This window comes from Dama dama, chromosome 31 (genome assembly GCF_033118175.1).
Source record: "Dama dama isolate Ldn47 chromosome 31, ASM3311817v1, whole genome shotgun sequence".
In the NCBI taxonomy this organism is placed as follows: Eukaryota; Metazoa; Chordata; class Mammalia; order Artiodactyla; family Cervidae; genus Dama; species Dama dama.
Window position 1 is genome coordinate 41006262 of NC_083711.1, and position 14427 is coordinate 41020688.

Below are 14427 nucleotides of genomic sequence, written 5' to 3' on the forward strand. Positions count from 1 at the left end.
CTTCAGTCGAGTCTGACTCCTCACGGCCCTATGGACCATAGCCTGCCAGGCTCCTCTGTCCATGGGATTCTCCGGGTATGAATACTGGACTGGGTTGCCATTGCCTCCTTCGTGGGATCACCCTGACCCAGGGATCAAACTTGCATCTCTTATGATTCCTGCATTGGTAGGTAGGTTCTTTAGCACTAGTACCACCTGGGAAGCTCAGTATAGTTGGTATTGAAGGGCAAAGAAGAGAGAAAGCATTTCAGTGGAAAAAATGATACAAAGGTTTAGAGGCCGTAAGGGTTCTGATATCGTCCCACAATATCCGGAAGAGTGGAAGATAAGAGGCCGTCATGGTTTGAAGTTTTCTCAGTAGCAAGTTAAAGAGTTGTACTTATCCAGACTTTCTTTACTCTTGCCATTTGTTTTTGACTCTTTGCCAAACTTCCTAGCCCTCATTATAGTCTTTTTAGGCTGATTAGTATTTTTTCCCCAATCATAAAAATACAAAATGCATTTTCTCAATACCTAGTTGTCCAATTCCCACCAAAGTTTAGAAGACCAGTACAAATGTCACATTTTCAGTGAAATTTTTATTAGCCATCCCAGATAATAACTTATCTTTCACTAAATATAAGCTTCCTTCAACTTGATAAAATTAAAAATATGCTTACTTACCATTAAAGCAGACACAGGTAGATACATGTTGCTTGATTACTAAAGCAAGTATTTATTTCCAAGCACAAGGTGGACATTTATATATTAGCACACATTTATTTAATAAAATAAGCTCATAAACGTCTTAGATCTAGGAAGATGAACATTTCATCTTGATGTACACTGGTGAAGATGAGCGGTATGTGTTTGTGTGTGTAACTGTATATACAGATATAAATATACATTCATACATAAATACACATGTATATATGTGTGTGTGTGTGTTGCATGAATGTGTGTCTTTGATTGTAGAAACAGAAGTAGGAATACCCTTCTTCTCCATTGGTTGTCTTTCTGTATCATCACTCAGCAAAAACATATGTCTCCCAAAGCAATCATTTGGATTCACTTCACACTGAATAGATTTCAAGTAACATTGAACAAATATGATATATTAAAATAAACTAGCTTTTGAACCATTTATTTGGCCTCAAAATATGTGAGAGTTGGACCCTAAAGAAGGCTGAGTGGCAAAGAATTCATGCTTGCACACTGTGGTGTTGAAGACTTTTGAGTCCCTTGAACTACAAGGAGATCAAATCAGTCAATCTTAAAAGAAATTAACCCTAAATATCCATTGTATGGACTGATGCTGAAGCTGAAGCTCCAATACTTCAGCCACTTGATGTGAAGAGCTGACTCATTGGAAAAGATCCTGATGCTGGGAAAGATAGAAGACAGGAGGAGAATGGGATGACAGAGGATGAGACGGTTGGATGGCATCACTGACTAAATGGACATGAATTTGAGTAAAATCCATGAGATGATGATGGACAAGGAAGCCTGGCGTGCTACAGTCTATGAGGTCTCAAAGATTCAGACACAACTGAGCAACTGAACAGCAATAAATATTATTAGTATGCTAAATATTCTATTCTTTATAGTACAGTTTAATAAGTACTCGGCTGACTTTTAAACTTGATTCAGTTGCTATTTTCTAGCAGTTATATAAGTTCTATATAACTTGGAAATGTATATCAGCATGCTTAGTTTGTAAAAAAGAAATCTATTCCCCCAGATATAAACTACTGTGATAAAAGTTTTATAGTCTAAAATGTGTAAAATCAGGTAGATTTCAGTTCTAATGCAAGTGATTCAAAATGTACACAATGCCAAATGATTTGGGGGTTGAGAATTTCATTGTTTTACTAAATAAACCCACTTAAAAATCAAAAACATTTTCTGACTTATCATATTTGCTCAATTTACTTGTTCATCTTAAATCTATGTGGAAATAACTCTAATGAATGCAGAAATCTTCAATCATAGAATGACTGGTGTATTTATATTTCTGAAGCAGTCACATTATGTGTTGAGATTGTTCTTTTTTCTTTGACCTATTTAGATGATACAGTTACAACTCTACTTGTAAGTATAAAGTTTTATACAACATTCAGTGTGAAAAATGAAAGTCCTCATTACCAAAAGGTTGATGGTTATGATTTATGAATCATTGGCAAAACTACAGATCCTCAACAATCATGTACTTTTGGCAGTGTTTCAACTGCAAACATGATTAAAATCAATAGAATTAACAGAGGAAAAAAACAGAGTGTGGATAAGCACATGCTGTTATCCTCTATAATTTTAGTCAAAAGCTATCAAATATATTTTATTGTCTTTATACTTATCATTATTAATTGAATTTCTAAGTGTCAGGACTCTGATAATCAAATTCAACTTTAATGCCAATACACCAATACTTGCTAAGCTTGTTTAACTCAAAAACTGTAACTTGCAAATTTTGTGTATTTTTAATTATTATTAATATTTATATTCACTTCTGAAAAATTGACCTTGAAACAAGAAGTAAAGAAGAGAGAAGAGAGGGTGAGAACATGAAAGAGGAACTTCTTATTTATTTCTAAGCAGGCTTGACTGAATACTTAATAACTCTTTAGTAATGATACAACCTGTTTCTCATTATTAAGAATTTCATCCATTGCTCCCAATGGTTTGGACAGCATGCTTAGTTTGGTAATAGAAAGTGTTTTCCCTTTTTCTTACCAGGGATCTTCAAATGATTAGCTAATAATAGTCGTGCAATGATTTCCAGATGTTGCTTACAATACAAGGAATGTCCAAGTGGTGGTGTGGGAATTGAGGCTCTCTCATAGCTGTAAAATAGAGATCACAGTAGAAATATTTCCCACCCAGAATCTAAAATTCCAAATGAGAGAAAATACTGCTCCTAAAGCAAGCTTGTTGACTGATTGAAGAGATTTTGGAATTAGATACATTAAGCCTGAATTCTTGATATGCTAAAAGAAGGATTGGACTGTTTAACAAACATCTTAGAGGAACAACAAAGAAATAGTTGAAGCTATTTTGATATTCCTCTAAAGGCTGGACTTTAGTTTTAATTCAAAGCCAGTGAAAGTTAGTATAAAGTATTCTTCAGGAGAGTTAGAAAACCCAGGTTCATATTTTGAGAAGTAAATCTCTGCAATTCTTCCCAGCTGCAAAATACAACCACTCACTTTATCCCCCTGATTCCTGTCTTTCTTTAAAGAATTAATGTGAGATCATTCCAAAGGGACTTTGAAAATTATATGGTTTAATTTATCCAGGTTTAATTAGCAGTGACAGTCACACCTAAAAGTTCAAGCCATTTGGAATTCTTTACCACTTGAAGTAATACTTAAGTCAAATGACCTCTTCATTCTGTATATTGAGCTCTAGCTTTCAAAAGCTGTTGATGTTCTGGGTGGTTTTTTTTTTTTTTTTTTAATTAAAGACCTGCTGAGAAAAGAGACTCAAGCAGATAAGCAGACATTTTCATTTTTTTTTTTTCCTTAGGAAATTTAGAAGGGGAACCAAAATGCTGCTTGAAATCAAATGCGCTTGTCTTCTTTTATAAATGTCTGGGCACAGTGAGCTCTGTGCTGGGCTCTCAGACTGGGAGGGGCAACGGCAATGTGCTCAAGTGTTAGAAAAGAACTTAAAGTGATCAGGGTTACATGTCTGGTCAGGGAATCCCATGAACATGGAAAAACCTGGAAGGAAATAAGACCTATAGAAGCTAGACCCTAAATCAGGGCGTATGAATCTCGCCCAAGATTCTCACGACCCAAGCAAAACCCTGCAAATTCAAGCCAGAGAGCCATTGAGTGCGCTAACATCAGACGTGTCGTCAGGAAGCCTAGAACCTTGGGTTAGAGAGGTCTCTCTATCGCATTCCCACCATCAGTGAATGAAAACTGCTATTGCTCCACATCTCAGCAGCATTTGATGCTGTCCGTGTTCGGGACTTTGGTCATTCTAGTAGGTGTGTGGTGGTAGCTCATTGCTGTTTTAATTTGCATTTCCCTGATAACATATGATGCTGAACATCTTTTCATTTACTTATTTGCCAACTGTATATCATTTTTGGTGAGGTATCTTTTCAGGCCTTTGGATCACTTCTTTAACACTTTTATAGAGGATGTAATTCACATACCATAAAGCCATTCATTTAAGGTTTTTAACATGTCCACAGAGGTGTGCAATGATTACCACCATCTAATTTCAGAATATTTTAATCAGCCCAAAAAGAAACCCTGTTTCTATTATTGATCATTCCCAATTCCTAAGCCCAACTCTAGTTTCTGGCAACCATTAGTCTTTCTTTATAGATCTGTAGTCTTTGCACATTTTGTGTAAATGAAATAATATAACACGTTAGTTCATTGTGACTAGCTTCCTCCACTTAGCATCATGTTTTCAAGGTTCATCCATGTTGTAGAATGTATAAGTACTTTATTTCTTTTTGTTGCCAAATAATATTCTAGTATATGGATATACCACATTTTGTTTAGTCTTTCATCATTTGATGGGCATTTGAATTACTTCCACTCTTTGGCTATGACAAATAATGATATTGTGAGCATTCTTGTGTGAGTGTTTGCATAGACATGTTTTCATTATTCTTGGATATTTGCAAGTGAAAAGCTGAGTTATATAGTAATGCTATGTTTAACACTTTGAGGAACTGTCAAAAAGTTTTTCAGAGTGATTACACAATATAATCACCAGCAATATATGAGGGTTCATTTTTCCACGATTATTTTTATTTTTCATTTACTTTTTATTTTTTTCATTTATTTTTATTAGTTGGTGGCTAATTACTTTACAGTATTCTAGTGGTTTTTGTCATACATTGACATGAATCAGCCATGGATTTACATGTATTCCTCATAAAATATTATTTTAGTTTCAGTTGTACAACATAGTGATTAACAAAAAAATTCTGCTGATTGGAACTTCCCTAGCATTATAGTAGTTAACACTCCACCACATGGGTTCAACTAAAATCCTGCATGCCATATGACACTACTGAGTGTAAGATAAACTATAGGATGTATTGCACAACAATACAGATATCTCTTTACTGGGCCTGATTAAGGAAGTTTTCTGCCATTATTCCTTCAAACATGTCTTTGATCCCTTTTCCTCTCTCACTCCTCCTGGGATCCATATAATGCAGATGTTAGAATGCTTAGATGTTAATGTCTTAGAAGTCCCTTAAACTATCCTTTCTTTGCTGTTCCAACAGGATGGTTTCCACTACCCTACATTCAAGATCACTGAGTCATTCTTCAGTATCTTTTAATTTGCTGTAGGTTTTCTCTAGTGCATTTGCCATTTCAGTTATTGTATTATTCAGCTCTGATTGGCTCTTTTATTAATACTTTCTATCACTTTGTTGGAGTTTTCACTCTGCTCCTCCCTTCTTCTCCTGAGTTTGATTAGCTTTTTTATGATCATTATAAGGGACTCCTTGTTGGATTACTTAACTCCATTTTGCTTGCTTCTTTTTCCGAGATTTTGTCTTGTTCTCTTGCCAGGAACATATTCTGTGGTCTCATTTTGCCTAACTCCGTATGTTTGTTTCTTGTGTATTAACTGATCTGCTCCATCTCTGAGTTTGAAGGAGTGATTTTACATAGAAGGGTTTCCTGCAGGCATGGTGGTGCAGTTTTCCCTGGTTGCAAGAGTCCTGTGCTCAAGGTGTGTCATCTATGGGGGTTGCATGCGTCCTCCTATTCTGGCTGAGCCATGATTGCTGGGAGTGCACTCGTGTGAGAGGTTGGTACCTGGCATGGATAGTTGTAAGGCCTGGCTGACACTGTTGTGGGAGCTCTGGTGTGCCGGACAAGCCCCAGAGTTGCAGGTTGCTTTGGAGAAGCACCAGCTGAGGTGGGTCCACATTTAATCAGGAGTGGGGGAACAGTGCTAGTAAGATAGATGGGAAGAGCCACAAATGCACCTGCCAGCATCAGGCCGGGCAGGTAGAAGGTGAGCTAAAATAAAAAACAAAAGAAAAACAAACTGGCCAAGCCAGTGCCTCCAAACCTGAATAACATTCCTGTAGATCCCTACCCATCAGGCACACACTCTAAATTAACCAGTGATTCTCTAGGTATGACTTAGGTTGCTGCCTCTGTACCAGGAATTGGAGGAAGTAGGTTCTTGTGCATCCCCTTTTAGAACAGAATTTCTGTTTCCTACAGCCCTGTGGCTCTACCAGAGTAAGCCTTGCTGGTTTTCGAAGCCAGCTGTTACAATGGTGCATCTTCTCATGGCAGATTCAAGCTGGTGAGCCTAGTATGAGGTTTGAAGACCTTGCTCCTCAGGGTGGACCTCTGTGACCGCAGTGCTCCTTCCACCATGTGTTGCTGCCCTAGGGCTGTGGGGCCCAGTCATATTTCACCTCCACTCCGCCTACTTTGTCTGTGTATCTTGTTGCTTTTGTCCGTGGTTGGGGAAAATCTTTTCTGCTAGTTTTTGGGTTGTTTTCAGGCATAGTCGCTCTATATGTGGTTTCAGTATCAATGTATCTGTAAGAGGAAGCGAGCTCAGGATCTTCCGATTCCACCATGTTGTCTCATTCATCATACTGTTTCATGATGATCACCAATTTTTCATGTGCTTATTGGCCATTTGTGTATCTTCTTTGGAGAGATACTTTTTCATATTCCTCACCTAATTTTAAAATTAAACTATGTTTTTAAAGCAGTTTTACATTTACAGCCATACTGAGCTGAAATTAACAATATTTCTCCTATAGTGGCTGATTCTTTAATTGTTTTATTCTTATGGTTGAGTTTTAAAGATTCCTTTATATGTTTTGGGTCGTTCAGTTCAGTTCAGTTGCGCAGTCATGTCTGACTCTTTGTGACCCCATGGACTATAGCACACCAGGCTTCCCTGTCTATCACCAACTCCCGGAGCTTGCTCAAACTCAAGTCCATTGAGCTGGTGATGCCATCCAACCATCTCACCCTCTGTTGTCCCCTTTTCCTTCTGTCTTCATTCTTTCCCAGCATCAGGGTCCTTTCTAGTGAGTCAGCTCTTCACATCAGGTGGCCAAAGTAATGGATCTTGAGCTTCAGCATCAGTCCTTTCAATGAATATTCAGGACTGATTTCCATTAAGATTGAGTGCTGGAACTGCCATATGACCCAGCAATCCCACTCCTGGGCATACACACCGAGAAACCAGATCTGAAAGAGACACGTGCACCCTGATGTTCCTCACAGCACTGTTTATAATAGCCAGGACATGGAAGCAACCTAGATGCCCATCAGCAGACAAATGGATAAGGAAGCTGTGGTACATGTACACCATGGAATATTACTCAGCCATTAAAAAGAATTCATTTGAATCAGTTCTAATGAGATGGATGAAACTGGAGCCCATTATACAGAGTGAAGTAAGCCAGAAAGATAAAGAACATTACAGCATGCTAACACATATATATGGAATTTAGAAAGATGGTAATGATAACCCTGTATACAAAACAGAAAAAGAGACACAGAAGTACAGAACAGACTTTTGGACTCTGTGGGAGAAGGCGAGGGTGGGATGTTTCGAGAGAACAGCATCGAAACATGTATATTATCAAGGGTGAAACAGATTACAAGCCCAGGTTGGATGTATGAGACAAGTGCTCGGGCCTGGTGCGTAGGGAAGACCCAGAGGGATGGGGTGGAGAGGGAGGTGGGAGGGGGGATTGGGATGAGGAATACATGTAACTCCATGGCTGATTCATGTCAATGTATGACAAAGCCCACTTCAATATTGTAAAGTAATTAGCCTCCAACTAATAAAAAAAAAAGATTGAGTGCTTGGATCTCCTTGCAGTCCAAGGGACTCTCAAGAATTTTCTCCAACCCCATAGTTCAAAAGCATCAATTCTTTGGCACTCAGCTTTCTTTATAGTCCAACTCTCCCATCCATACATGACTACTGGAAAAACCATAGCTTTGACTAGATGGACTTTTATCGGCAAAGTAATGTCTCTTGTTTTTAACATGCTATCTAGGTTGATCATAGCTTTTCTTCCAAGGAACGAGTGTCTTTAAATTTCATGGTTGCAGTCACCATCTGCAGTGATGTTGGAGCCCAAGAAAATAAAGTCTCTCACTGTTTCTGTTGTTTCTCCATCTATTTGCCATGAAGTGATGGGACCAGATGCCACGATCTTCATTTTCTGAATGTTGAGTGTTAAGCCAGCTTTTTCACTCTCTTCTTTCACTTTCATCAAGAAGCTCTTTAGTTCCTCTTTGCTTTCTGCCATAAGGGTGGTGTCATCTGCATATCTGAGGTTATTGATGTTTCTCCCAGCAATCTTGATGCCAGCTTGTGCTTCATCCAGCCCAGCATTTCACATGATGTACTCTGCATGTAACTTAAATAAGCAGGGTGACAATAAACAGCCTTGACATACTCCTTTCCCAATTTTGAATGAGTCCATTTTCCATGTCTGGTTCTAACTGTTGCTTCTTGACCTGCATACAGATTTCGCAGGAGGTAGATAAGCTGGTCTGGTATTCCCATCTCTTGAAGAATTCTCCACAGTTTGTTGCGATCCATAATCAATAAAGCAGAAGTAGATGTTTTTCTGGAACTCTCTTGCTTTTTCAATGATCCAACAGATGCTGGAAATTTGATTTTTGGTCCCTCTGTCTTTTCTGAAACCAGGTTGAACATCTGAAAGTTCTTGATTCACATACTGTTGAAGCTTGCCTTGGAGAATTTTGAGCATTATTTTGCTAGCGTGTGAGATGAGTGCAATTGTGAGGTAGTTTGAACATTCTTTGGCATTGCCTTTCTTTGGGATTGGAATGAAAACACCTTTTCCAGTCCTGTGGCCACTGCTGAATTTTCCAAATTTGCTGGCATATTGAGTGAAACACTTATATTTTAGGATTTGAAATAGCTCAGCTGGAATCCCAACACCTCCCCTAGCTTTGTTTGTGGTGATGCTTCCTAAGGCCCACTTGACCTTGCACTCCAGGATGTGTATCTGGCTCTAGGTGAGTGATCACACCATGGTGGTTATCTGGTCCTTAAGATCTTTTTTGTATAGTTCTTCTGTGTATTCTTTCCATCACTCCTTAGTATCTTGTGCTTCTTTTAGGTCTATAACATTTCTGTCCTTTATTATGTTTTGGGTAACAGTCTTTAATCAAATATGCTTTTGCAATTATTTTCTCCTATTCTGTATCATGTCTTTTATTTTCTCGGTACTGTCTTTTATAAATAGAAGTTTTTGATTAATGAACCTCAGCTTATTAATACTTTCCTTCTTGAATAATGTCTTCAGAGTTGTAGCTAAGAAAATAAATCCCAAAATCATCTAGACTTCCTGCTATGTTATCTTCTAGCATTTTATAGTTTTGTTTTTTTTTTTTTTTTAATGGTGACATTTTTATTATTATTATTATTTTTTTTCCAGTGGGTTTTGTCATACATTGATATGAATCAGCCATGGATTTACATGTATTCCCCATCCCGATCCCCCCTCCCACCTCCCTCTCCACCCGATTCCTCTGGGTCTTCCCAGTGCACCAGGCCGGAGCACTTGTCTCATGCATCCCACCTGGGCTGGTGATCTGTTTCACTATAGATAATATACATGCTGTTCTCTCGAAACATCCCACCCTCACATTCTCCCACAAAGTTCAAAAGTCTGTTCTGTATTTCTGTGTCTCTTTTTCTGTTCTGCATATAGGGTTATCGTTACCATCTTTCTAAATTCCATATACATGTGTCAGTATGCTGTAATGTTCTTTATCTTTCTGGCTTACTTCACTCTGTATAATGGGCTCCAGCTTCATCCATCTCATTAGGACTGGTTCAAATGAATTCTTTTTCATGGCTGAGTAATATTCCATGGTGTATATGTACCACAGCTTCCTTATCCATTCATCTGCTGATGGGCATCTAGGTTGTTTCCATGTCCTGGCTATTATAAACAGTGCTGCGATGAACATTGGGGTGCACGTGTCTCTTTCAGGTCTGGTTTCCTCAGTGTGTATGCCCAGAAGTGGGATTGCTGGGTCATATGGCAGTTCTATTTCCAGTTTTTTAAGAAATCTCCACACTGTTTTCCATAGCGGCTGTACTAGTTTGCATTCCCACCAACAGTGTAAGAGGGTTCCCTTTTCTCCACACCCTCTCCAGCATTTATTGCTTGTAGACTTTTGGATAGCAGCCATCCTGACTGGCGTGTAATGGTACCTCATTGTGGTTTTGATTTGCATTTCTCTAATAATGAGTGATGTTGAGCATCTTTTCATGTGTTTGTTAGCCATCTATATGTCTTCTTTGGAGAAATGTCTGTTTAGTTCTTTGGCCCATTTTTTGATTGGGTCATTTATTTTTCTGGAATTGAGCTGCAGGAGTTGCTTGTATATTTTTGAGATTAATCCTTTGTCTGTTTCTTCATTTGCTATTATTTTCTTCCAATCTGAGGGCTGTCTTTTCACCTTACTTATAGTTTCCTTTGTAGTGCAAAAGCTTTTAAGTTTCATTAGGTCCCATTTGTTTATTTTTGCTTTTATTTCCAATATTCTGGGAGGTGGGTCATAGAGGATCTTGCTTTGATTTATGTCGGAGAGTGTTTTGCCTATGTTCTCCTCTAGGAGTTTTATAGTTTCTGGTCTTACATTTAGATCTTTAATCCATTTTGAGTTTATTTTTGTGTATGGTGTTAGAAAGTGTTCTAGTTTCATTCTTTTACAAGTGGTTGACCAGTTTTCCCAGCACCACTTGTTAAAGAGGTTGTCTTTTTTCCATTGTATATCCTTGCCTCCTTTGTCAAAGATAAGGTGTCCATAGGTTCGTGGATTTATCTCTGGGCTTTCTATTCTGTTCCATTGATCTCTATTTCTGTCTTTGTGCCAGTACCATACTGTCTTGATGACTGTGGCTTTGTAGTAGAGTCTGAAGTCAGGCAGGTTGATTCCTCCAGTTCCATTCTTCTTTCTCAAGATTACTTTGGCTATTCGAGGTTTTTTGTATTTCCATACAAATTGTGAAATTCTTTGGTCTAGTTCTGTGAAAAATACCGTTGGTAGCTTGATAGGGATTGCATTGAATCTATAGACTGCTTTGGGTAGAATAGCCATTTTGACAATATTGATTCTTCCAATCCATGAACACGGTATGTTTCTCCATCTGTTTGTGTCCTCTTTGATTTCTTTCATCAGTGTTTTATAGTTTTCTATGTATAGGTCCTTTGTTTCTTTAGGTAGATATACTCCTAAGTATTTTATTCTTTTTGTTGCAATGGTGAATGGTATTGTTTCCTTAATTTCTCTGTCTGTTTTTTCATTGTTAGTATATAGGAATGCAAGGGATTTCTGTGTGTTAATTTTATATCCTGCAACTTTACTATATTCATTGATTAGCTCTAGTAATTTTCTGGTAGAATCTTTAGGGTTTTCTATGTAGAGGATCATGTCATCTGCAAACAGTGAGAGTTTTACTTCTTCTTTTCCTATCTGGATTCCTTTTACTTCTTTTTCTGCTCTGATTGCTGTGGCCAGCACTTCCAACACTATGTTGAATAGTAGTGGTGAGAGTGGGCACCCTTGTCTTGTTCCTGATTTCAGGGGAAATGCCTTCAATTTTTCACCATTGAGGGTGATGCTTGCTGTGGGTTTGTCATATATAGCTTTTATTATGTTGAGGTATGTTCCTTCTATTCCTACTTTTTGGAGAGTTTTAATCATAAATGAGTGTTGAATTTTGTCAAAGGCTTTCTCTGCATCTATTGAGAGAATCATATGGTTTTTATCTTTCAATTTGTTAATGTGGTGTATTACATTGATTGATTTGCGGATATTAAAGAATCCCTGCATTCCTGGGATAAAGCCCACTTGGTCATGGTGTATGATTTTTTTAATATGTTGTTGGATTCTGTTTGCTAGAATTTTGTTAAGGATTTTTGCATCTATGTTCATCAGTGATATTGGCCTGTAGTTTTCTTTTTTTGTGACATCTTTGAAATCGAAACTGTAATCAAAAATCTTCCAGCAAACAAAAGCCCAGGACCAGATGGCTTCACAGCTGAATTCTACCAAAAATTTAGAGAAGAGCTAACACCTATCTTACTTAAACTCTTCCAGAAAATTGCAGAGGAAGGTAAGCTTCCAAACTCATTCTATGAGACTGATCATATTTAAGATTAAGTAAATTTCTTTCCAGCACAACAAAATTCCTGTTCAGAATCAGATTCACATTGATTGGGGGGAAAACAAATGCAATAATTCTTGCTTATGTGAGTTTTCAGTTGCAATGACTTACTACAGAAGTATTATCACCCAGATGCTTTAGATAAATATTCACGGTGATTCCCTAGGAATATTAGTTATACATTTATAATATGGCTACACATTTTTAATGTTAGATACATCAGTAAATATTAAAAATGTGCTAAGATTTGTGCTTTACCATGGAGATAGAAAGCTTGCAGTCGTCCTTGTGGAGCTCACAGGTTTCATCTCAAGGGTTAACTTTCATCTGTTGATGGTAGTTTCTAAGCTCTCTGTTGAAGTGCGTTCTTTGTTTGAATCCAGTAATTTTACCAATACTTAAACTTTTGCTGTTATTATTGATGGTTGGTTTCTGTCGTAGATTGGAAACGGCACAATGGTACAACATGTTTCATTATAAAGTATTTCTAGTCTAGTGGGTTCATGTTTTGGGTGGGAGGCTCAATTTATACTCATTCTCAATGTTTCACAAAATTCAAGGTTTGGCATAAACCTTCATTAAGGACATGGGAACTCAGGTCCAGCGTTTAATAATATAAAACATGAATTATGCATGCCTCAGTTCTTGTGTGTGTCAAATGGGGATGATAATAGTATTAACCTGATAGGATGAAGAATAAAAGACATAAATTGCTAGCACAATGCTTAGTACTTGGAAAATATTCAATAAATTATGATTCAATGAGTCACCTGAAAATATATTACTTTGAATTCCTTTTCAGCCTGTTCTCTAAATTATAGATTCAAATAGTATTAGAAAATATTTGTTAGTATTCTAACTGAAGTGTTTTCAAGGTAGAATAACTTCTTTAAAACCTAAACTGCAACATAGTCTATCATCCATAATAATTATTGTCATAAATAAAGTAATAAACTAACAGACTAACTGTGTTATTAGTTTCTTAATTTATATCAATGATGTAAATATGTATTTCTCCTATATATAAGTATAGCTCAATAGTAGTACATATAGTATAAATGTTTTATTTCTAAAACATTGAAACACTTTCTAGTCTTAGAGTTTTCCTTCACTTTCCCTGTTTTACAAAAGTTCAGTCTTCAGCTCATATAATTGCTGCTTTTGTTGACCTTGTCAATTTATTTTCAGATACTTTGTATATTAACTTTTCTGTGTGCTTATGTGTGTGTGTATCTATATAAATATACCTGAATTGCTTACAGGTTAATCCCCGCTTTATAGCTTAAATCTTGACATCTCATTTCTGAATTAGTTACTGTCATTTTGCTTGACCTTTTCAATCTTAGTGATGTCCTTCCTATAAATACAATAAGAAGAATTAAATGGAGTAGTCAGAATGTGGTCTTATTGCAAAGGTAAATACTCATAGAATGACTATAGTCATTTTGAACTTTGAAATAAATATGTTGAGGACGTTTTTACCTTAACTAACTTTGACTTATTTTTTCTTTTTATTTTCTAGATTCCCAGAACTAACCAAGCCCTGTTTGAAGTAAAAACATGCAAAAAGTAAATAAAATATTATGCATGGAGATTAGGAAACCTTATAAATATTTTACTATAAAGACATAAACCTTACATATAGAAAGTATATTTAAATAAAACAGTCTTAAATATTAATCTATAATCTTATTGCAAATTATATTAAGAATTGATAGTCAAAAAGAAATAAATAACTTGTCTTATTTTTTTAAAACTTCCTGCTCCCATGAGCCCGTATCATAATGTTACATCACACTCTCTTCTCATTAATCTCACATACCAACTTTTTTCATCCAACTTAAATCAGTGAAGTTTTTCACTCCTTGTTCATACTCCCTGTCCATACCAACATGTGTCATCATTCTAGATAATTTCAACAGCTATCATGAAAATCTAGCTGTCATTTTTGCTTTTCTATTATTTGACTTCCTTCCTCTGATGATGGCTTATTTATAGCTTCTAATTCACCCACTTCTTCAACCACACTTTATCATTATCAGAAACTTCACTACATTTAAAGCAATTGGTTCAAACATTCCACTCTCTGCTGAAAGTTCTTTGTTTGCTACAATATTTCAGAAAGATTGTTCTTAAACCTCATCCATTGACATTTTCACATCCTTTCAGTAGATTTGTCACCCCCTTTCAACACATTTCTCCTTATCCAGGTTAATGCCCTAATTTATCAGTGTGATGATTTTCATATAATACTTTGTT